General features: G+C 37.1%; 1 long non-coding RNA gene across 1 annotated transcript; it reads right to left on the bottom strand.

The window, feature by feature from the left end:
- Window positions 1–1,177: 1,177 nt before the first annotated feature.
- LOC128199476 (uncharacterized) lies at window positions 1,178–11,684 on the bottom strand. The gene is made up of 2 exons (XR_008252114.1): window positions 11,473–11,684; window positions 1,178–1,414 (listed from the first exon to the last, which is right to left on the bottom strand). It is a non-coding gene; the product is annotated as an uncharacterized LOC128199476 (long non-coding RNA).
- Window positions 11,685–23,594: the final 11,910 nt, after the last annotated feature.

Below are 23,594 nucleotides of genomic sequence, written 5' to 3'. Positions count from 1 at the left end.
GTTACCGTTTACAAGAAATAATGAATGTCTCAAAGTCACCATCAATCTAGTTCAAGTTTGACGAACTAAAGTCTGGTTTCCTATTTAACGCTACACGTCATTTTCCTCGTAGTCTGAAAGCTAGTGGGAAATTTTAAAGTTGAATCTGTAAACTGGCATAGACCATCATTGCACTGTCTTCTGATCACGTTATCCGATGGACATTAAAGTACTAGGCATTTTTTTTCTTTTATTTTTTTTAAGGTGAAAAAATAAAAAAAAATTAACAAAAGTTTCTACTTGATCTTACACAGCGCATAGGTATCGTTTTCTTTTTACAGAGTATCGTGAGGTCACAGCTTTGTCAACAAATACCTAAGTCAACCTGGGTCATACCCCAACCTAACGCCTCACATGTACCTAAACCTAAGACCTCGTAATTCGGAGCCACATAAGTACCACTCGACTATTGAAGATGCTTTTGTCAAGCACCTAGCCAAAAGTTTCCACTTGATCTTATACAGTATGCGTAGGTTTCGTTTTCTTTGTACAGAATATCGTGACGTCACTTGCCTTGTCTACTAATGCCCAGGTTGTTAGAGCTATGGTCGGTCTTACCTAACCTAACGCCTCTTGTGTACCTAAACATACTGCCTCGTATTTCATAGCCACATAGGCAAACCACTGGTCCAAAGAGGATACTTTTGTCAAGCACCATGCCAAAAGTTTCCACTTGATCTTACATATATATCTTACATGCATAGGTTTCGTAATGCCCAAGTCTACAGAGAAATGAGCGATCATACTCCGATCTAATTCCTCTTTTGTACCTAAACCGTGACGACCACATCGTGATTCTGAGCCACATACGTTAACTACTGGAACAACGAGCCTTCTTTTGTCAAGCACCATGCCAAAAGTTTCCACTTGATCTTACATATATATCGTACATGCATAGGTTTCGTTTTCCTTGTACAGAGTATCGTGACGTCACAGCCTTGTCTACCAATGCTCAGGTCTACAGAGCAATGCCCGGCCGCCCTTGCGCCGACCCAACGCCTCTTATGTAAAGCCAATGCACGCAGTCTGTGCCCATTGTCCTCACGTCAAGGGCTAACAACCGGAAGAACATTGATAATGTAGTGTGTTATAATTTCAAGGTATGTTGTTGGTAGTGACGCAATAATACACAAGCATATTCGTAACTATCAAGTTATTAATATCAAAGATATTTTGTTCCAATAATTCGTAATATAATAAATCAGAAATGAGGAGATCCGCAGACGAACCAAAGTCACTGATATAGCTCAGCGAGTCGCTTAGCTGAAGTGGCAATGGGCAGGCCACATGGTTCGAAGAGCTGATGGACGTTGGGAACCCAATGTGCTGGAATGGCGACCCTGCACCGGATAGCGCAGTGTTGGTCGACCCACCACTGTGTAAGAAAGAAAGAAAAATAAAAATAAATTTTTATTTGGTCAGTAAAAACTTAAAACTAGGCTTTTATAATAAACTAGCCGACGCCGCGCGGTTACACCCACATGGTTCACGTTCCCGTAGGGATACGGGGATAATATATAGCCTTTAGCCTTCCTCGATAAATGGGCTATCTGACACTTGAAGAATGTTGAATGACAAATCGGACTAGTAGTTCCTGAGATTAGCGCGTTCAATCAAACAAATCTTCAGCTTTATAATATTAGTATAGATAAGAAAAAGAAAAGCGCACTAACAAACTAAAGGTCTCTTTATAAAGTTGCAGGAGCTGGTTTTTAGTGAAAGCCTTTAAAAAGGTGACATCATTATCATCATCTGTGTGGACTGAGTACATCAAGTGGGTTGTAGGGAGCCACTGGATGCTGGCGGTTCGAGACCGCTTTGTTTGAAAGTCCATGCACGTGCGTCCATCGGCATCAGTAGTTAATGATGATAATGATAATATGTGGGATGCACTGTGTCTCGTCTTTGCCGATTCGGCAACAGCGACTGGAGACTCTGTCACATCACACGCGGGCTTCGATCATGCGCCCTCATGTGACTTATGTACCCTATTTTTGCGCGGAATGTCCTGGAGCAAACAGGACAAGTTAGGGTACCGAAAGTTAATGATGATAATGATTTGGATTTCAAATTTTATAATCTTATAAAATTTTATAAAGTTTTACAATAATATTAAAACTACGGACCTACATATCTATAACTACATATTATAAAAATTAAAAAGGAAATATACTAAATCTAAATTATATCTGAAGACTCAGGCGTCGTAGAATACGTCCGAATCGACGATCATTGGTAAAGTGCCCAGAAGGCTGGCAGTATTGCCACGTTCTATGGCAATACTAATTCTTTGGCCTAAATATAGGCCAGCCTTTTGGTCACGGGAGGTGTCGATTAAACGCTTTGCAATCTCTTTGTAAAGAAAGCGTGTACTCGGGCCCCACGGTCCTAGTGTTTCCACCGCAAACGGCTCAAATGATAATGATAATATATGGGATGTTAAGGGTTTAATATCGTCCGACAATGGGAACGCGTTCTAATCCGAGTGAGCGGTTGGGTTCATCAGATCATCGCTGATTTCATCTCATTAAAGATGCAAACAAATAAAAAGTAAAAGCTCTTAGCGATGCATTACGATGTTTGCTGCTATGTCATTCGCACAGGACGCTGCGCGCCCATTGTGTGCTTAATATATTTAAAGAACAGCGAATTGAGAATAAACCATTTCATTCTTGTATAGTGCCCCAAGGTTTTACTCGCGTATAATATAATGCTAAATAGCCTTTCTATATTCTATACGGAGAGCCGTGATAACCCAGTGGATATGACCTCTGCCTCCGATTACGGAGGCTGTGGGTTCAAATTCAATCCGGGGCATGCAGCTCCAACTTTTCAGTTGTGTGCATTTTAAGAAATTAAATATCGCGTGTCTCAAACGGTGAAGGAAAACATCGTGAGGAAACCTGCATACCAGAGAATTTTCTTAATTTTCTGTGTGTGTAAAGTCTGCCAATCCGCATTAAGCCAGCGTGGCGGATTATTGGCCTAACCCATCTCTTTCTGAGAGGAGACCTGAGCTCAGCAATGATTACTATGGGTTGATAATGATGCGAGCTCAGCAATGAGCCGAATATGGGTTGATAATGATGATGATGATGATGATGATGATGATACTATACTATAAAGAGTTTTTAATGTTGTAGGGAGTAATATCTGGATCTGCTGAACCAATTTCGAAAAATCTTTTACCACTAGAAAGTTATTTGTGTCATAGGTTATATTGGCAGACAATTGTCCATTTCTCTTCACTAATATCTCGTTGGTCACATGCTAGGCATACAGAAGAAAAAAGTTATCCACACATAACCACAAAACGGCGTTATCGGCCTGTTTCCTGTATTTTTCATACATTCTGTACGGAGTCACCGCACAATGTTGACGCCGGTGATCGCCACTCAAAACACAAACACAAAACGCCGCAACACGCAACTCGCGCCACTTAATATACTACGTCATGTATGGGTTAAAACTTATAGACCGCACACTATACACATGTGCAATAAAATCTGAATTATCTCTTCCGTACTTAGCTTGTCTTATCAGTATATTGATTGGCCGAAATTCATAATATAACTCTGGCTGTAGTCATTAAACGTATGACTAACATTACATTGCGCAGATAATTCGAGGTAAACGCGCTAGGTCAGGTTGTTCGCATTACGAAAGGTCTATAAAAAGGTGTTTGCCCTACAGTTTATTAAACTTTAGGGATTTCGTTAGGGCTATGACCTATGATAATAATGTAGCTTACAAAGAAGTTATACACTCATTACCTAGATATAGACATTAAGTAAATATTACAATCAACCTCATATGATAAAATCGTAAATATCAAAAAATGTTATAATAATTTAATTTACCGCCATGTGGAATGTTGAGTCAACTATTATTGTTCCGATAGTTGTTTCAGTCAATGGTTTTATAGCGAAAAGCTTAACGAAAAGACCAACACCTTAAGAAGCTTTCGCTTAACTGTTGGATCAAGAGTCGGATACAAAAGGCAGTGATTCTTGAGACGGCGCGTATTGTGAGGAGGTTCCTCACTCTGGAGTCCTGACCACCGGTTGCTTGGGCACTTAAATGTCCCGCAGCGGGAGGGTTGATTTTGTATAAATTTTTAATAGTGTTTTGTATTTTATATTTATATTGACATTGTTAAAAATTAAAAAAAAGAACTAATAAATAAATGAGAGAAAAAAAATATGCACCCGACCGACTTTCGGTCACGTCGGCTAATCCCATGGTGAGATTAACCATGTACGCAGGAGATATTTTATTTATTTATTTATTTAATACACTTTATTTGTACACCACAAAAATAAAAGAAAACAAGCAAGACAGAAACACAAGAAAAAGTAGAATACAAAAGGCGGCCTTATCGCTTAGTAGCGATCTCTTCCAGGCAACCTTAGGCTTAGGAACTTATTAGGACAACTGTAGGTGGTGTGTACGTAATAATATTGTACATATACATACATACAAATAACTACACACTAATACATAAACCATAATACACAAATTATATAATAATTATAAATATCATAAAATAAACTAATATATAAATATATCATTATGTCGTATGATAAATATTCTAATAAAATAAAATATGTAACTAGTGATATTATAGTGTACAAGTGTGTGCCCAAGCACAGGTGCACTCTCCCTTCCCACACTCTTGAAATCCCATGGGACGGCAGACCGACACGACCGGTGAGAGATCAGGCGCAGGACCGACTGCTTTACGTGCTCTCCGAGGCACGGGGGTGTACTAACACCGCTAATTTCCCAACTCCAGGCTGCTATTAAGATTTTTCTTGTAAGAAAAATCCCAATAATCTATTTTTTTTTGTTGACCCGGGATTCGAACCCTGGACCTCATTGTCCGTAGCTGAAGCAGCTAACCACTGGACCAATGATGCAGTTGACTAGGGTGTCTGAGAGTATTTTATAAAATGACAATACTCTGGCTATGACAGTAAAAGAATGTGATGTATTTTCCGCTTTATAAATCGGTTATTTCTTTACAATATAACATGAAGTAAACGGTCATAATGGAGATAATATTTTAATATCTCAAATCGCCTACATACACAATTACTATATGTGTAATACACAAGCGTATAATACATATATTATATCCTTTATAGTTTGCATGTGTGTGTTTCTACAGACAATTTTTATCCTTAAGATAATTTACATAATTTATATGAACTCGGAAAAATTAAACTACGATCAAATAGCTGGTATTCGCTAGGTAGTTTTTACTTTTTAGTTTTCTTTGTATGTTACCATAAGTGATGATTACTTTGTAATTGACAGGATTACGCTTACTATCTGGTGGTAAGTGGCTATCCGTACTAAAAATACTGTAGACAGTCAATAGTTAATTGGATATTTGACTACATAACCTTTGTTTTGAATATATTTATTTTTACGAAACTTAAGACGAAAATAAAGTAAATTAATTAATTCATAGGTATATGAAAATAATAATTGTCGGGATGTTTCTAATATTATGAGATAATAAAGTTTCAAAAGTAATAAAATAATAGTCTTTTAACGTATTTACATAAAGAATATTATATTTTGAATTCGCTTTCATTCAATGTAACATTTTTAATTATGACAAATAAAAAACTCACATATAACATAGGTAATTATCATATTACTTACGCCCCGCGGTTGCACCCGCGTAATTCCCGTTCCCGTGAAAATAAGGAGATAAAATACAGCCAATGACATTCACAAATAACGCGGTTTTCTAGTGATAAAAGATTTTTCAAAATCGGTTCAGTAGATTCATACCCCCATACCATAAACTTTACCTCTGTACAATATTAGTATGCGTCGTGATAGCCCAGTGGAGTATGGGTTCGAATCCGGTCTAGGGCATTCACCTACAACTTTTCAGTTGTGTGCATTTTAAGAATTTAAATATCACGTGTCTCAAACGGTGAAGGAAAAACATCGTGAGGAAACCTGCATACCAGAGAATTTTCTCAATTCTCTGCGTGTGTTAAGTCTGCCAATCCGCATTGGGACTATTGGCCTAACCTCTCACATTCTGAGAGGAGACTTGAGCTCAGGAGTGAGCCGAATATGGGTTGATAATGTTTTTTTTTTTTTTTTATTCTTTACAAGTTAGCCCTTGACTACAATCTCACCTGATGGTACAAGTGATGATGCAGTCTAAGATGGAAGCGGGCTAACTTGTTAGGAGGAGGATGAACATCCACACCCCTTTCGGTTTCTACACGGCATCGTACCGGAACGCTAAATCGCTTGGCGGTACGTCTTTGCCGGTAGGGTGGTAACTAGCCACGGCCGAAGCCTCCCACCAGCCAGACCTGGACAAATTAAGAAAATCTCAATCTGCCCAGCCGGGGATCGAACCCAGGACCTCCGTCTAGTAAATCCACCGCGCATACCACTGCGCCACGGAGGCCGTCGAAAATGATGATGATGATATTAGTATGTTCCTATATCCTCGAAAGTAATTATCGCAAATACACTATTACTTTGTACAATATTGCTCTACTTTTATTACAACAATAAAAAATGTCAAATACCCAATTTAACATGAAATATGTATATATATATATATATATATATACAGGGTGATTCGGTCTTTAGTGCGGATATTTTTTTTCGTGGTTCTGTATCATTAATAGAATATAAATCTACAAACAGTTCGATACATTTTATGTAATTTTTTTTTTTTAATTTATGTCTCTAAAATAACAAAATAATGTACATATTATTACTAAACAAGATATATTCAGCTTAAAAGTGATCTGGTGACGTTCTTTAGGTATCAAACGAAAATAAAATAAACGCACAATAGGGTGACCCTAAAATTCTGTTCAAAAGTAAATAACTTTAGCTAACGATAATTTTGTTATTTTTGAGTTAAAAAAAAAAAGAAAAAATACGTGATCATTAAATTTTGTTTATGTACAAAATATAAAAATATCCGCACTAAAAAAATTTTCTTCCTGTATATATATTAAAAAAATATAAAACCATTTATGTAGTTATTATATATGATGCAAAAAAATCGCAGCTCATTTAAGTATTATGTGTTCAAAAGCTTAAGTAATACAAAAGAGCTTTTGCGTGTGTGCGTGCAGACTGCACCTTGCATGTGCACAACGTCTGGTTACCCATGTGTGGGTGCACCCTTCCCGTCTCGCCCAATTTATATTTACCGCGCCAATCAAATTAATTGCCTCTATTATCATTGTAATAGAGTTGAAATTTGCTTAATGTAGAGTTTAAGGATGTGCAAGGAAGTTTGTCGGTTGTTATTTTGAATCACATGGCGAGAGAGGGGCGTGTGTTTATGCACGTGTGGATGTGTGTGTTCACCTTGAAAACCGTCAGTTCTTTGTGCAATGGGTTATTCGGTTAATGGCACCAAGAAAGTCAATGGCGCGGGATGCTTCTGGTACCGTCAGCAGAACAGGCTTGATTCGTAAATTTGCAATCGTAAACAAAAATATGCAATCAGTTTGGATCGTGCCGCGTTGCACCAGCTCATGACTAAGGGCCCGGTATGGGTTCGAAACAAGTCGGGCTTACTCTGACGTTGTATCACGAGTTTTAGGCGTGTTTCATAATCAATTAATCGTAAACAAAATTACTTAATTTTTGAATTTTATATTACCTAGTTGTGTGCATTAAAATTAAATAAAACCGAATAGTTTCTGTTCATGTCAAGGTAGGCTTAACATTTACCCTTTTGAAAAATTATATTGGTCGTTGGACTAAAGTACAAGTTGGGAAGACAGTTTATTGAGAGAGACAAGATTCGGCAAAAAACTCAGCACGTGACTTTATTAAAATTATGATTTTCAGGTAGGTTAATATACATTTTGTTATGTATTGTATATTTTGTATACCTACTTCTCATGAAATGAATTTTTGTTTGTTTCCAAATATATTTGTAATTAAGGAATTCATCAAATATAAATAAATAGGCATATCTTCTATACTAATATTATAAAGCTGAAGAGTTTGTTTGTTTGGTTGGTTGAACGCTTTAATCTCAGGAACTACTGGCCCGATTTGAAAAATTCTTTCAGTGTTAGGTAGCCCATTTTATCGAAAAAGATTATAAGCTATACATTATCCCCGTATTCCTACAGGAACGGTAACCACGCGGGTGAAACCGCGCGGCGTCAGCTAGTAATGTATAAATGCGAAAGGTCATTCATCACGAAACCTCGAAAACCGTTTGACGAATAAAAATGAAATTTGGCAGGGAGGTAGCTTATAGTTACTAGGTGTCCGCTACGTTTTTAGCGATTAGCGTTATTTTGCGACAGGGCCGAATTAAGGAGGTCAAAAGGCGGATGAAGTCGCGGGCGTCCGCTAGTTTAATGTAAGTATTACCTGATGATTTGTAAAAATGTGTTTCAATTGTAAGTGATTATACCTAACCTTGATGTGTTTTTTTAGATTTTTAAAAGTCAAACAAAACCTTAATCGGTATGTACTAAAAATGGCGGTAAAAAAAAATAATTTAGTTTATTGTGGTCTCTTTTTGGACCGATGCGCTTTTGAACCCTCTTTGTCTTTGTGATTTTAATTTTGAGTTTTCGACTTAAAAGTGCTTGTAAACTAAGCCTAATTTAAATATATTTTGAATTTGAATTTGAAAAATCTTAGGCGGTATAAGGTTATTACTGCGTCCAAACAAGTAAATCCTTCATTAATATGTTTTACTAGCAGGCGCCGCGCGGCTTCACCCGCGTGGTTCCTGTTCCCGTAGGAGTACGGGGATAATATATATGTACCTATAGTCTTCCTCGATAAATGGGCTATCTAACACTGAAAGTTTTTTTTAAATCGGACCAGTAGTTCCTGAGATTAGCGTGTTCAAGTAAACAAATAAACAAACTCTTCAGCTTTATAATGTTAGTATAGATAATTTTGTACAGATATAATAAATAATAATCTACTTATTAATTGATTATGAAACACGGCTAAAACTCACGTGATATTATGTCGGAGTATGCCCGACTAGTTTAGAACCCATACGGGGCCCTTAGTCATGAGCTGGTTCTTGCATCGCGGCACGATCCAAACAACAAAATTAGCTCATTACTAAGGGCCTGTTTCATAATCAATTAATATGAATAACACTCACGATAGTTTAAATTCTAAAATAAAGTACTTATTTCGATTTAGCGTTTGCTGATAATGTGTATTTAGTCTTAGGTAGTAGTATTGTTTTAATAAAATAATCCATTGACTGTTTTGCTGTCGGTACACCAGTCTCAAAATACCCGTCCTGTAACGCACTCATGCGCGCACGCATACCAGCGCATGTTGTGGTAGGTCGCTGCCGACGGTACCGTTCTAGGAGTCTTACACGTTACTCTTGCATGGACGCGCTTGTGTGCGTGTGGTGGGGATTGACGGCTTTTTTTTTAATTTCAATGTAAATCGTAAGGAAGGCAAATATTATGTAGGTATACTAAATGTTATTTAAAAATATAATTGATGAGTTATAAATCTATTCTTCTAAACCGATAGAGAAACGATTAAAATTTCAGCACTATAATAAAATCGTAATGATTAATCTGTATATTAAATATTTTTTTTTTATTTAATTCAATAAGTATTAAATCTATACTTCTAAAGTAAGATTATTTTTTGTTCCTTTGATTGTATGATTTAACTCAACAACTTGGTACTCGTCTGATTTAAAAAATTTATATATTAGATGATGGTATATTAGATTGAGATATTAAATTTCTTAAAATGAACATAACTGCAGGCCGCAGACCAAACGGTGAAGGAAAACTTCGTGAGGAAACCTGCATACCTGAGAATTTTCTTAATACGCTACGTGTGTGATGTCTGCCAATCCGCATTGGGCTGGCGTGGTAGACTATTGGCCTAACCCCTTTCATTCTGAGAGGAGACTCGTGCTCAGCAGTATGCCGAATATGGGTTCATAATTAATGAATGAGATGGCTGCAACTAGTACATACCTATATCACAGAAAACATATGTATAAGCTTATATTATAATCATGCGCAAGCCTGTCTCTTAACTTCTCACTGCTAAAAAGCTAAACCGATTTAAATTAATTTTAGTAGGTACAATTATAAATGAGACATTGGAACAGAACAAGACCTTTGATCCCTAAAATCCATGGAGACTTTGAAATAGAAAGCAGGATACATCTTAGCTACCGCAAGCTCTGGTTCTAATAAAAAATACCATTGCAAATATGTAACAAGTATTCCCTTATGTGTGAAATGTTATCACAAAGCTGTTATCACTTGTATGTACATAATAATGTTTTAATGAGTAACACAAGTCTTTGTCTCCTTGTGCCCGTTTAATATTTATTTCATTTCGTAACCAAGATCAAGATAATGTGAGGGTTAGCAAACGTTTGCTTTGTGTTTTTATCATCAGGAAGACAAATGTTTTTTTCTGTCTGTACTGATCGTTCGAAGGACCCTTCACATGATACTATTTATTGTGCATTTTTAACCGACTTAAAAAGTAGCTAGTCGTCCCTCCTAGCAAGACTGCGAGCGAGCTCCAATAAGATCTTGAACATGTTAGCAAGCAAGACTGACTCGCCGATCCTGCAGAAATTTATTTCTGATTGGTGCGGTGAGATTGTTTATATATTTATTTTATTCTCGTAAATGTAATTGTGTATCTACTAACATATTTTATGTAACTAGCCAATGGGCCTTTGTAGCCGTAAATAAAGAAATTTATTATTATTATTATTAAAAAGGTAGGAGACGAATATTTTAGCATTACATGGATTCCAAGAAGGTTGATGCCTATAGGATGACCATGCGGGTTGGTCATTCGCAGTCCTAGACTTCTCGCATCAGTGTAACTGCTGCCCGACTCCGGTCTGTGATACTTTGAAGTCTAGTTTAATTGAAATGGTTATACCGCCATTTATCGGCTGGCGGCTCGAGACCGTTTTGTTTGGAAGTCCATGCAAGAGGCCTATGTCCAGCAGTAGACGTCCATCGGCTGATAGTGATGATGATGATGACATTCACCGTGCGGGTGCCAGGTCCATCGTGTGGCAGAGAGAAAAAAATCCGAGCAGAACCCTGGACTTGTGACCAGTGGGATTAAGGAATTCCTTGAAAAAGCTTCAAAAGTGCTTGTAAACTTTTTTTTTTATTTATTGTGAAAGAATATTTAAGGAACTCAAGCTAACTTATCCTAATAACTATACAAATCATGCCCACGTGGAATGGTGGCAAGAATACTGGCGGCATTTCCGCGCTGGACAGCCAGCCCTTCTGTCATCAGTCGAGGCAATTAGCCGCTGTGAAATGATTCGGTGAAATTTTTTGGCACTGCGACTTCATGGCCCAAAGGTCTCCACGGCGAAAGGTACGTAAAACTCTGTCAGAGAGGCATACTTGAGCCACTTACCGGTTTCAGCTTTTTCTGCTGCTGCTCCCGCTCTTGATTTATGTCTCCTTGATGCTTGACACGGTGCTAATGCTTGAATTTTGAGGTTGAGTTTTGAGTTTGAACCCACAGGCTAATAATAACTGGACAAACAAGGGTACAATGATACATGATAATTTAGATTAGAAAAAAAAAATATTCGTTTTTATAAGCTCTCTACATTTGTTTCAACCCGTGTGACTGGACTTTATATGCAGCTACTTGTTTACCATTCTCGATGTTTGCAAAGTTGCACCGCCGTACGGCGTGTAGGCACTAACAATTATACAGCCTTTATGACGTCCTTAAGGGGTGATCATTCTTAGTACAGTTTATTTTTGCGCAAACGTTATCGTGATAAGTTTGCATTAGCTCTTTATTTTAGAGTTCCGTAATTAAAAAAAATATATTTTGTTTCACTTCTATCTATTTGTTAAGGCTTTTTAAAATATTTAGGATAACTGTGAACCCCGGATTTCTATAATACTATTACTTCCCGTTCGCGTAAGAATACGGGAATAATATATAGCCTATAGCCTTTCTCGATAAATGGGCTATCTAATACTGAAAGATTTTTTAAATCAGACCAGTACTTTCTGAGATTAGCGCGTTCAAGCAAACAAACAAACAAACTCTTCAGCTTTTATTTTAGTATAGATATTATACTACTAATGCTAATGCAAGCAAAATATACAATACTAGCCGACGTCCCTTGTAGTTTCACCCTTGTAGTTCGTGTTCCTGTGAGAATACAGGAATAAAATATAGCCTATGACACTCACAAATAACGTGGCTTTTTAGTGGTAGAATAATTTTCAAAATCGGTTTTGTAGATCCAGATATAACCCCTACAACACCACAACCTATTTAACTTTAGTTACAGAGGTAACTTTTTATAATATTAGTACTTTTTTATTCTTTACAAGTTAGCCCTTGACTACAATCACACCTGATGGTAAGTGATGATGGAGTCTAAGATGGAAGCGGGCTAACATGTTAGGAGGAGGATGAATATCCACACCCCTTTCGGTTTCTACACGACATCGTACCGGAACGCTAAATCACTTGGCGGTACGTCTTTGTCGGTAGGGTGGTAACTAGCCACGGCCGAAGCCTCCCACCAGCCAGACCTGGACCAATTAAGAAAACCTCAATCGGCCCAGCCGGGGATCGAACCCAGGACCTCCGTCTTGTAAATCCACCGCGCATACCACTGCGCCACGGAGGCCGTCAAATGTACAGATTAATGTCACAATATCCCATAAACAGTGTATCATTGATGAATTTGCTTAACAAATCAGTCAACTATAACTACAGAATTACTACAAAACACGCAAACTAACGTTTTAAAGTGCTACTTTACATAAGCTAACTAAACCTTATACGATGTCTAAAAATGTACGGAACCCATGCGCTCATATCTTTGTGTAAGAAAATAATTCATTGTACTAAGAGGGTTACTGAATTTACGTTAAGAGCAGTGATAGCCCAGTGGATATGACCTCTGCCTCCGATTCCGGAGGGTGTGGGTTCGAATCCGGTTCGGGGCATGCACCTCCAACTTTTCAGTTGTGTGCATTTTAAGAAATTAAATATCACGTGTCTCAATCGGTGAAGGAAAACATCGTGAGGAAACCTGCATACCAGAGAATTATCTTCATTCTCTGCGTGTGTGAAGTCTGCCAATCCGCATTGGGCCAGCGTGGTGGACTATTGGCCTAACCACTCTCATTCTGAGAGGAGACTCGAGCTCAGCAGTGAGCCGAATATGGGTTGATGACGATATATTTTTATAATGTGTATTATCTATTGTTGGCTGTCACATAAATAACTTGTGATAAGGGTTGCTATCCAAATGAATAACAGTATGACAGCAAAATTATGGAACGCTACATTATCAGCGAGTAACACATGCTATATTATATTGCTGTATTCCTACGGAAATGGTAACTAGGTGGGTGAAAGAGCGGGGCGTCTGCTTATAATAAGACTATACTACTATTCATATAATAACAAAGTTTTGGAACTATCTCTTAGACTACAAAAGGTATAAGTATGCTACTTTGAGAAACAGCTCACAAACACCTTAAAACATGTTTAATTGACGTCTGTCTTGTTTCAAGAACTACAAAAAGTGATTTATGTTGTCTCTGCCATGAAAATTTATTTTTATTTTCCACTTATCAAGCAATATCTGATTCAAAACATATTTATTTATACTTTTTTTAATATTAACAATGTTTATAAAATACAAAACAGTAATAAAAATAAAAAAAAACCCTGTTTTCCCGATGTGGGGCACTTCGATGCCCAAACAACCGGTGGTCAGGGCTTCAGAGTGGATACCTCCTCACAATACGTACTGTCACTGCCTTCTGGATGGTGGGAGGCTTCGGCCGTGGCTAGTTACCGACAAAGACGTACCGCCAAGCGATTTAGCGTTCTGGTATGAAGTTGAGTAGGAACCAAAAAGGGGTGTGGATTTTCATCCTCCTCCTAACAAGTTAGCCCGCTTCCATCTTAGACTGCATCACTTACCATCAGGTGAGATTGTAGTCAAGGGCTAACTTGTAAAGAATAAAAAAAAACCCCTTGATCCAAAAATCAAGCAAAAGCTTTTCAATATATTGGTCGAAGCTTTTACCATGGATATTGCTAGCTTAAACACTTTATGCTCCGTACTTTTCGTTGACCATTGACTGAATCGACTACTCACTATATTTAAGTAATAATTTGTGAGATCGAAGTCAAATGCGTAATTATCGTTAAATAATGTGACAAAAACAAAAAAAGATATCTTTTTTGGTTTACATTCTTGCAAAAAACTTAAAAAGATGATCATTAAACGACATAAAGTATGATTATTATGTCATTTTTTTACATTAATCACCAGAGGCTTAATTACTTGGTAGTCGGGTCTTCCTGGATCGATGACCATACGGCGGGACCTTGGGTGTTGAAATGTCAGCAGCCCATCTTGCCCCTTCGAATACCTTAAACTTAAGGCTCTCGACAAACGGACGATTTAAATACGCTATGATTTATATTTAAGACATGAATGACCACTGCCTCTCTGGTCCTGTAGTTAATCTGTCCAACTAAGAGTCATGGAGGTATTAGGTTCGAAATACACCGAACACTTTTTTATACGTACATCGAACAAGAATAATGGAAATAGATTTTAATCCAGAAAATAAACAGCAAGTCACAATGTAAGTTAGTGATGTTAGGTTCCGATGCCTTGACGAGCATTTTAAGGCCAATTGTTATGGCCCTAATCATTTATCTTTAAAATGTGATATAACAAAGTAATTAATTATTTTTGACTTAGAGCTCCAAATCTATACCCCTCACTGGTACCTACTTGTGATATCGAATCGTTGAATTTTGCATGATTGTTTTTAGATTTTGGTCAGTAGGGTGTTAACTAACCTACCTTCCTAGCTAACCATGACCAAAACCTACCATTAGACGTCTTGTTTTTGTATATACACTTTAGTATTATATATAAGTTTTATTAATTACCGAATAAGAGCGGTTCCATCATCGTGAAATGTTATAAACCGCCTGTGTATAATACGCCCTTAGTACTCGTTTTGCCATCTGCTTTTGTGCATTTTTAAAAACATACGTGCAGTTATGCTGTGAGAAAATAATATTTAAAATCTTGAGCCAACAGCTATGATATTCTTGTTTTAGTTTTAATTTGATAACATACCTAGATACGCAGGTAATATTTTTAACATGAATAATTTAATTTTTAACAAAGTTATTACAGACTAGCAGACGACCCGCGGTTTTACCAGCGTAGTTTACATTCCTGTGGGAAAACGGTTATAAAATACACAAATAACATGACATTCTGTTAGTAAAAGAATTTTCAAAATCTGTTTAATACCACAGATTTTACCTCTCTATGATATTGAGTATATATTAAATTATAACAAATTAATTATAAATATTCAGATTGTTATAATAGTCACTAACTATGGGCCTCCTAAGAAAGCTGAAAGTCATGCTAGGCTATGCTATGCTAGGAATATCCACTCTAGACGCTTTGATGTAATTTTCCACGTTAATATATATATAGGAAAACAAAAGAAAACGTTCTTTTCTCATTTGTGACGCCATAGTCATTCGCATACGGCGCTAAAATTACAGTGTTATCAATGCATACAAATTTACAGATATTTTAATTAATTAAGAGTGAAAATATCAATAATGTTTTATCTCGCGATTTTATTTTTATCATTGTTATATCATAAATATAAAAAAGTACATGCATATTGAGACAACATAAAAGTAAATCAAATACGTCACTAATTTACAAAATATGTAAACAAATTATCACCAGACACATTACAAACGGAATGATTGTACTCGCGTAAACAAAATTGCGACAAATAAGTCATTATACTCATACACTCTAGACGTTTGTACCTGAGTTACTTGTATGATACAAAGACCCTATAACAGACATATTTTATTAAGACCCATACACATTGTGTAGCCGTGATAGCCCAGTGGATATGACCTCTGCCTCCGATTCCGGAGGGTGTGGGTTCGAATCCGGTCCGGGGCGTGCACCTTCAATTTTTGAGTTGTGTGCATTTTAAGAAATTAAATATCACGTGTCTCAATCGGTGAAGGAAAAAATCGTGAGGAAACCTGCATACCAGAGAATTATCTTAAAACTCAGCGTGAGTGAAGTCTGCCAATCCGCATTGGGCCAGCGTGGTGGACAATTGGCCTTACCCCTCTTATTCTGAGAGGAGACTCGAGCTCAGCAGTGAGCCGAATATGGGTTGATGACGATACACATTGTTGTCTGAAATCACATTGACATTATAAAGGCGCATGTTTTTTTAATAAAGGCCAGGCTAGGTCTCGAGCCGCCAGCATCCAGTGGCTCGAGACAGCTGTTGTGCTTAGAAGTCCATGCCAGAGGCCCATGTCCAGCAGTGGACGTCTATTGGCTGATAATGATGATGATATAGGCCAGCACTGGACTACAAACATGCCTAATGGTAAGTGATGATGCAGTCTTTGGTGAAACGCGCTTGTCTAGAAGGTGCTTATTCACTCTTGACTGGAAGATATCCATATTGTAGATGGTAGGAAAAACGGAAGGTGGAAGAACATTTCTCAACTTCGATGTGCAAATCAGGAACGAAAAACTAAAACACTTCGTACGAATACAAGGGCGTGAATTCACCATAATATGGATACAGAGCTTTTTACCTGCTTTTTCTGATTTAAATTCAATACATTCTTTAAAGTTGAACTCTGAAGATATTACAGTTTCTAGAAGTTCAGTACTGTTGGTGATCGGAATGATTGTATTTTGGAAATTACAAGAAAAACAATGTTTCTAATGTATGTTACTCCCACAGCAAAAAAATACTGATCAATTACTTCACTAGCGCTGTCTTATGCTCAATACTAGAAGCGAAGAATTACGCAGTGACGACGCACTACACGTGATCATGTCATGCCTACCAATGTGAAAGGTCCTTTACAATCCGAACATTAAAATGACAATTAAAACCACTCAACACAAAGAAGTTGGTGACATCTCTTAATTCAGCTTAAGGTTAAATTTGTTTATCGACGCGTTCTGTACCTCCCGAATGTGGGTCATTGTGTGAAGGATGGCCCCGTTTGTCGTGCAAATATTGTCTGACCGACTTTTTATCATTTGTTTTTAATGATCTCTCATGGCCTTATAAGGGTGACCACGTAGTTATGGTCGTTCGCATAGCACTTGATGCCAATAGTCAATCGTCGTCATCAACCCATATTCGGCTCACTGCTGAGCTCGAGTCTCCCTTCAGAATGAGAGGGGTTAGGCCAATAGTCCACCACGTTGGCCAAATGCGAATTGGCAGACTTCACACACGCAGAGAATTAAGATAATTCTCTGGTATGCAGGTTTCCTCACGATGTTTTCCTTCACCGATTGAGACACGTGATATTTAATTTCTTAAAATGCACACAACTGAAAAGTTGGAGGTGCATGCCCCGGACCGGATTCGAACCCACACCCTGCGGAATCGGAGGCAGAGGTCACATCCACTGGGCTATCACGGCTTGCGTCAATACCGCGCTAAAAATACTGATCAGTGGTGTGCACACAGATTTTAACTAGGATAGGCAATTATTAAGAGTCATGATATCCCAGTGCATATGACCTCTGCCTCTGATTCCGGAGGGCATAGGTTCGAATCCGTCCCGGGCATGCATTTTCCAACTTTTCAGTTGTGTGCATTTTAAGAAATTAAATACCACGTGTCTCAAACGGTGAAGAAAAACATCGTGAGGAAACCTGCATATTTCAGAGTTTTCCAAATTCTCTACGTGTGTGAAGTCTGCCATTCCGCATTGAGCCAGCGTGGTAGACTATTGGCCTAACCTCTCTCATTCTGAGAGGAGACTCGCGCTCAGCAGTAAATGGGTTGATTAGAGAAAGAAAAGCATAAAAACAACAATTTATTGATGACAGGGATTTGGAGCTTAGACCCACCACGTTGCTCCGCTGTGGGTTGGCTTAGGGTAAAGATATTTCTGTACCAGATATGAATGATTCGTTAAAAGAGGCTGATGAGGTAAAAATATATAGACATAGTTATTTAGCAAATGGTCACCCTAGTGCTCGAGAACACTACTAACAGTTTTCTTGATAAAAAGGAAGATTACGTTGTAAGTAATCTAAATGCAAGTATGGTTAAACATAGCATTCATACATGAGATAGTATATAAGGAAAATGTATAGTACAGCAATAGAATTTTGCGAAATCTCTATTTTTTATAAGACTTCGAAGGCCTCCGTGGCGCAGAGGTATGCGCGGTGGTTTTACACGGAGGTCCTGGGTTCGATCTCCGGCTGGGCCGATTGAGATTTTCTTAATTGGTCTAGGTCTGATTGGTGGGAGGCTTCGGCCGTGGCTAGTTACCACCCTATCGGCAAAGACGTACCGCTAAGCGATTTAGCGTTCCGGTACGATGCCGTGTAAAAACTGAAAGGGGTGTGGATTTTCATCCTCCTCCTAACAAGTTAGCCCGCTTCCGTCTTAGACTGCATCATCACTTACCATCAGGTGAGATAGTAGTCAAGGGCCAACTTGTATAGAATAAAAAAAAAGACTACGAGTATGATCCTAACCAATAGGGTAGTTGACTCATATAAAATTTAATATAAACAATATTATTTTCGTAGTATATGGAATAAAGGTCCGGAATATACTCGTATCAATAATAATTAATAAAAGTTAAGGAATTATTAGGATGGATATATTAGACGGATGTATTTTCTTAACCTCAAAATCCAACTATTTTGTGACGTCACAATGTTACTTGATATACTAAACGTCAAACTAATTGTCAAATAATATTTAGTCAAACGCTCCGTTTGTAAAGGATTTGTTAACGTGACGTCATGAAACAAGTGAAATATAGACCATCATGCCCGAAAAGCGTAGCTCGGATTGTCAAATAAATACTTAAAAATTAAAACTTTCATGTAAAAAAATATGATCATTTTTTTTCAATCTAGTAGAACGACAATGAACAAAGACCATTTAAAAAAGCTTCAATTAGCCTGTTCTGTTTACTGTACGTATAAAAAAGTGTTCTAAATCTTTAGAATTAAAAAATATATGTATATCACAGAGTAACCACAGAAAGTATTTACAAACTGCGCGCTGAAGCCGTTGCAACCCACAAAAAAAAAAACAAAAGTCACGCGTCTCCTTGACATCTGCATATACAAACTTTTTTCATAATTTGTATTTCAAAATTTAACACTAACAACAATTACGTAAATTAATAATATAGTAATCAATTTCTTTAGTTTTTGAGAACAGTTTTTAAAATATTTAAAAAATAAGACGCCAGTTTTCTTGATAATTATTAAGAAATACTGATGCGATGGTTCGTATCGTACTGACAAGAAAACGTATTCGTTTTTGAATTTCGTATCCGTGACGGGTACGACACCGTCTTGTTCCGTCTGTATATTATTGATTAATCTGTGATGTATATAAAAATATAATTAATACTGGTTGATCTTATTTTAGAGTTATTTTGTATGTAGGTATACTGCCTACATTTGAAATTGCCAATATTGGCCGACTTTAGCCGGGATTTAGGACGAAACTTGTTCTTTAATTTCGGGTTCTCTACCAACAAAGAAGGTGTTTGGTATAAATAAATACAACTAAAAATAGAAATAAATGAACTAAAGCAGTTTTATTACTTATTCGTGATATAATAAAATATAATGTTGATATATAAACACGTGAACGCGGAAATTCTTACATTCACATTAAAAGTCGCAATGTTACGTAATTAAATTATTTAATGTTGATACAATTCCTTACAGTTAAAAGACCTTCAAATTTTTTTTAGTTTTTGAACCAAACAACCAAAAAGCTTGCTTTTCTTGACCTTTACATGTTAGCAACTGAGATCTGACCCACCTAATCTATAGGTACTTCTGTACTAATATTATAAAGATGTAAACTCACAAGTCTGTAGGGGGAAATCTCTGTATATACTGAACTGATTGTAAAAATCCCTTTACCAATAGAACGCCACATTATTTTTGAGTTTAAAGAGGAAAGATTTGATTAATTGTTTGTTTGCATTGAATAGGCTCTGAGCCGGTTTGAAAAATGCTTTCATTGTTGGGAATCTACACTATCCCATAGTGATACAGGCTATATTTTATCTCCGTATTCCTGAGGTAACGAGAACTGGCTTAGGCGTCTGCTAGTGTAATATAAAAAGAGACGAAAGAAAGAAGAAACGATTATTTTTTAATCCATTAAAATGCTAATGATTAAATGAATTTCCAAACAAATACGTGTAAAAAGATTGTATAGAAGCATGCGTTACTTTGCGGAACTTCATCATGATTATATAATAATTTATTTATTTTGCTATCATCCGCGAAAAGCCGACGAACCCATGCGACAACGTCACCCAGGTCCGACAAAATACTCTCTACGTACGTTTCACCCCGAAACCGGAGCATCCTCAGGAGATGTTGACTCTACAACGTGCAATTGCAATTCCGGTTTCAGGGTGAAACGTACGTAGAGAGTATTTTGTCGGACCTGGGTGACGTTGTCGCTTGGGTTCGTCGGTTTTTCGCGGATGATAGCAAAATAAATAAATTATTATATACATGTAAATAAATTATTATAAAAGCGTATTTCTTTCATCAGTCCGCAAGCGAAGTCGAATGCAAAAGCTAGCAAATCATAAATACATTAAAATAAAACAGCTTCGGTGAAATGGTAACGCCCTGGCGTGAAATATCCTTGAAGCGTGACTTTGAGTAAGAGGCAATGCGCTTCGGCGAAGATTTTTGCACTCGCAGTCGCAGCATCTTCGCATCTCAGACAGCGTATTGAAATTCCTTTTCGTTACTGCTGGAATTTTGATAATAATTGGGTGTTTGACTACCTTTGAGTATGCACATCACACCTTCTAGAGTTTTCTGTATTCTGAGGCTAAATCTTAATTTTTTACTGTAAAGTTTTCATCGAAAACGTTGCCTAATCCCGTTGAAATATAACAAAACTATGCATAATCCCCATGGGTTGAGTCTTCTATACTAGTATGAGTATATTTCTATACTCATATTAGTATAGAATTATCTCAGACAGTGTATTGAAATTCTTTTTCGTTTCTGCTGGAATTTTGATAATAATTAGGTGAGGGTTCCAATCAATATTCCAAAGGTAGTCAACCTTTGAATATATTGATTGGAACCCTCGTAAATAAAATTTTAAGTTTTCGACATTTTATTATAACCATTATCTTATAATATTAATATATTCATTCTCTCATCTGGTGGACTATCTAATTGATCCGTCAATAATACTATTTAGAACTCCCACCAGGTGGACTGACGACATCAAGCGAGTCGTAGGGATTCGCTGGATGCAGTCGGCTTAGGATCGTGATGTTATAAGTCCCTACAACAGGCCTATGTCTTGCAGTCCATCGGCTGATATGATGATGATGATGAATATTATAGAGGTAAAATTGCGGTAATGTACATAGTAATCTCTTTTAATTTCATTTTCAATAATTTATCAATGAATCATTCATTAATTCAATCATCTTGCCATTCTGGTGGACTATCTGCTATTTGACTGCTATGGACTATTTGCAATCTATACTATTTAGACCCACAACAAGTGGACTGACGACATCAAGCGAGTCGCAGGGATTCGCTGGATGCAGGCGGCTCAGGATCGTGATATTATAAGTCCCTACAACAGGCCTATGTCTTGCAGTCCATCGGCTGATAAGATGATGGTGATGACTGCCATGCTATTGACTTTGGTTCTGCTCTTTATCATCTTTATTTTATGGTATTAATGATTATATTAATGATAAAAAAGCTTGGTGTTAAACTCTAATATACGACTGTGTGCATAGTTTTAAATAAGTTTGTAAAATGGTGGTAAACAAAAAAAAACCTTGGCTGAGTTTGTTGTGGGCTCTTCTCGGACCAAGGCGCGTTTGGAACCCTCGTAACTTTAGTTTTAAGTTTTCGACTTTTATTACCACCATTAGATTAAATTAAATTATGACATAATCTTGACCTTTCAAAAGTGCTTGTTAACTAAGCCTAATTGAAATAAATGAATTTTGACTTTTGACTTTGACTTTCCTTTATGCACTTGCATTAACACCGGTAATCACTAAGAGCGGGACGCATGATTCACCCGCGAGCAATTTCCGCCGCGCCGTTCTAATTTTAAAATCGAACCCTCTACCCGAAACGGAATAAAACCCGGCGCGTGCGCATCCTTTTATTATTTTAAGCGCATCCGACAATGGCCGCGAGATTGATGGGTCTAATCGTTTTTAGAAATTTCAGAAGAACGCCGGAAACAGGAACTAAGTGAGTTTTATGGGGCGAAAGTTTGTAAAATTAGCTTTAAGTTTGTGTCCATTAATTACAATAGCTATGGACTACTGAGCTTCACAGCGCGATGTTCTTTAATTGTCTTTTTAGGGTTCCGTAGTCAACAAGGAACTCTTATAGTTTTTCCCTCTACCCGTCAATTTAAAGTTGTAATTTACCCTATGTTTGCAGATATGTATAAAAACGCTAACAAATTTGTAAAACATAATCTTGAAAAATATTTTTTTAAGATAGGTACCCACCATGTAAAGTGTCGATGATTTTTTTATCGGTATCAACCCATATTCGGCTTACTGCAAAGGTCATGTTACCTCTCAGAGTGAGAGGGGTTAGGCCAAATAGTCCACCACGCCGACCCAATGCGGATTGGCAGACTTCACACACGCTGAGATTTAAGAAAAGCTGTATGCAGGTTTCGTCACGATGTTTTCTTTCACCGTTTGAGACACGTGATATTTTAATTTCTTAAAATACACACAACTGAACAGTTGGAGGTGCATGCACTCGACCCACACCCTCCGGAATCGGAGGCTGAGGTCATATCCACTGGGCTATCACGGCTCATTTTTTATGCTCGTTTGTATCTACGGAACACTATAATGCGCGTGACCTTACACGCACTTGTCTGTTTTTTAAAAAAGATTGTTAACTCATTTTGTAGAGATTATAATACTGTATGATTTTTTAAAAAGAGCAACTGTTGAGTTTCTTGCAGAACCTTCTCATCAGAACCTGCCTTCCGAACCGGTGGTAGAATATTTACAAATAATCAACTGACATTTCAAAAGTGCTTGTAAACTGGGACTACTTTAAATAAATTATTTTTGATTTTGATTTTAAGATATTACTACTAAAACTATTACAGTTAACTAAAAGATTTACGAGCAAAGCATCGCCAAAGGGAGGAGATATTTAATATTTTCACAATTATTAGGAAAAGCTTATTAAACTAGAAAAAAAAGAAAGAAATAGGCACTAAATAATAAAATCATTTATTCAGCCAAAAAACATAAAATAAATAGGAGAAAACATGAGACTCAATACTAACGCTTCGGCTGAATGGGGCGCTGCCTCAGCTCTATGCTACAGCTAAATAACTGTAGCGCTAAAAAAGAAACATTTGAACCAATTAATAACGCCATTACAATTTTACAATCAC

This window comes from Bicyclus anynana, chromosome 25, assembly GCF_947172395.1.
Source record: "Bicyclus anynana chromosome 25, ilBicAnyn1.1, whole genome shotgun sequence".
Taxonomy (NCBI): Eukaryota; Metazoa; Arthropoda; class Insecta; order Lepidoptera; family Nymphalidae; genus Bicyclus; species Bicyclus anynana.
This window is presented reverse-complemented; position numbering and strand designations above follow the sequence as displayed.